This window comes from Tupaia chinensis, unplaced genomic scaffold, assembly GCF_000334495.1.
Source record: "Tupaia chinensis unplaced genomic scaffold, TupChi_1.0 Scaffold138441_1, whole genome shotgun sequence".
Taxonomy (NCBI): domain Eukaryota; kingdom Metazoa; phylum Chordata; class Mammalia; order Scandentia; family Tupaiidae; genus Tupaia; species Tupaia belangeri.
The window spans coordinates 115479-118522 of record NW_006198338.1 but is presented as its reverse complement, the minus strand read 5'-3'; positions in this window follow the sequence as shown (position 1 = coordinate 118522).

The window sequence follows — 3044 nt, the reverse complement described above, 5'->3', positions numbered from 1 at the left end:
TCAACTACGTGGGAGTCCAGCGACATAGCCATTACGCTAACTGCTGGTTCCCTGTAATATCCATTTCTTAGCCCACAGTTTGTACATCAGAAGTCTGGCATGGCGTGACTGGGTTCTCTGCTCAGAGTACTACAAGGCTGGAATTAAGATGCCATCTGGTTGGATTATTGTCTGTTGGCTCTGAGGGAAAACCTGCTTCAAGGCTCACATGGTGTGGCAGAATCCAGCTCCTTCTGGTCGTGGGACTGAAGTCCTGTTTTCTGCTGGCTGTCAGGTGGGACTGTTTCAGTTCCTAATGACCATGCACAACCTTGCTATGTGGTCTGCTTCATCATCAACAGAGAATCTCCCTCATATTAAATTCCTGTCTTTCTTTGAATCTTTATTTCTGAGATCCAGATCCAAAGGTCTATTGTGATTAAGTAAAGCCCACCTGCCTTCCTTTCTCTTTTTAAGAGAGAGATTTTTGCTATAGGGCATGTGTGCTTGCCAGAGAGACAGAGAGACAGAAAGGGAGAAATCGCACCACCTTCCCCACCTCCCCCCTCTCCTCTCTGGAGCTTGGGTGCGCACACACACACACACACACACACACACACACAGCATGAGTTTTAAGTGGCCAGGTCCGGGACTTGAACTATGATCAACTACATGGGAGTCCAGTGACATAACCGTTACACCATCTGCTGGTCCCCACCTTCCTTTCTTAAAAACAACTATGTCATGAATCATAACCTAATACGGGCGTGAACTCTATGTTCACGGGCTAGGGAATTATAGTAAGTATGAACACCACGAATGGGGAGTCTTGGAGGTCATCTTAAAATTCTGCCCACCATGGGACCAGCAGGTGGTGTGGTGATTAAGGCACTGGACACTCCCAGATGGCCGACCATGGTTCGAGTCCTGGACCTGGGGCTTGTTTTCTCACATTCCTCTCTCTCTCTGTGTGTGTCTCTCTCTGGTCAAATTAAAATGAAGGAATGAATGAATTAATAAATAAATAAATCTTTAAAAAAAATTCTGCCCACCATAATGTCTGTATCTGTACCTACTCTAGGGTAGATGTGTAGATAGCACAGTACACAGGGTTTGTGTTCCTATATTACACGTATGTCCAAATATGTGTCTACTGGAAATAACCCAGTTCCGACTCCAGACCAGGCACTTTTCGTATACTGGGATACTGCTATTACTTGGAAGCATGCTTCTTCATGCTTCTGTGACACTCTGACCGACTTGCCACCTCTAATGGCAATGCGAGTGGGAAAATACCACTTGGGATGGTGCATTTACACTGATAATACGAGTTGTGACATCTCGAAACTATTAGCATTACTGTAAGGATCAGAATGAAAAGGGGGAGGTCGGGAGTGCGGGGTTGTCATTGTATCACAGTTGTGTTTCTTGTTTCTTTATCATCATAGTTGTCGCAAGGTAGGGGAGGGCAGAGAATGAGCCAATGTCTTCAGATAAACTAATGGGTTTCTATTGCCTTTACCCTTTTGGGGTTTCTTCCTACACTCGACACAATTTTCAAAATATTTGGACAGAAGTGGAGTGGATTTGGCAAACACAGGCTGCCAGTTGAAGCCAGATTCCCGATCATTTTCAGGCTGTGCAAAGCCAGCTTTGCAGGAGCAGGGCTGCTGGGGAAGATGAATTAAATAGGGAGGATCCAAGGAAGAAGAGCCCCAGCTGTCCCTGGAGGGGTTGAGTGACTCACCTCTCACAGACTGGGCTCCCTTTGCTGTGGCTTTCTGCTCCCCGGAATGGCCTCATCTCTGAGTCATCGATGGTGGGTGACAGTTGGAGTAAATAGGAAGTCCTTCCTCCATCTCTCCAGCCTGCTGTCCAAACCCGTGTCCCCTCAGGCTGGCCAGGCCCAGATCTTTCCAGGCTTGGGCCAACCTGCCTCCACACTCCACGTGTCCTGCGTCATTTTGCTCTATCAACCAGGCCTCTCTTGTTGAAGACCTGGAGGGAGGCGGGCACGTCGGGGAGTAGGCCTGAAGCGTGCCTTCACACCTCAGAGGGTTTGGTAAATGAGTGTTTCTTCTCAATGGTACAGGCACCGGGACGAGGAACCATGTTTGTTTGAGACTTGCAATTCATACATCCACTTTCCTGGTGAATTTGTGTTAAAAATTTTATCAGAATCCACAGAACAGACTGAACATTTTAGGAAGGCCCCAAATTGCTTTTGCGTGGCACAAGCCATGTCAGAAGGCAAGCCCCCATAGTGTGTGTTTTCCCCAGCGGTTTCTCAGTTTCTGCCCCCACCATTTTCCAGAATCATCTTTTAATACTTTCTTCTCCATTTCATAAACATTTTCTCAAGCTTTAAAAAAAAAACAAAACTTTTTATTTCACTTCTGACTTCTCAGTGAGGGCTCTGAAGAGCAAACTGTATTTTTCTGGTTTTGACATCTAAAATCTTGGAAACGAATGTGGGTGGAACATCTAAAATCCTTGGGACAAACAAGGAGGATGTCTTGATGCAGTTGAAGAGCAGAGTTTTTGTTTTAGTTTGGTTTGATTTTGTCATCTTTTCCACTCTGGTTTGTCAGTGAATTTCAAGCAGCGTAGTCCTGTTCATCAACGTACATAGCAAATTCAGGTCCCCTACGATTGGGGTGTTCTATTGGAAAACCTCCTGAAATCTCCACTTACCTTTGCAGCAAGGCTCTGAGGAACATGTCTCTTCTCTAACGCTCTATGGACTGGTGACACAACTTCCTTTTTCAGACGAGACACAAGCCAGTAGAGGAACCATACTGTCATCACTGAAAACAATTCTTTGAAATCAGAAGACTTAGGATAAATGTAGACAAGCACTTCCTAGGAAAGAAGAGAGAAAAAAATGTAAAAAAAAAAAAAAGTTTAAAATGCAAACTTGAACAAGTTTCTTGTCATATGCCCCAAATCAGAAGAAAAAGCAGAATATACATACATATGTATTTTTATAGAATATTCATTAATTTTATTTATCATTATTATTACTTTTTAAATTTGCTCCAGGGTACATGTGTTCACTAGGGAAA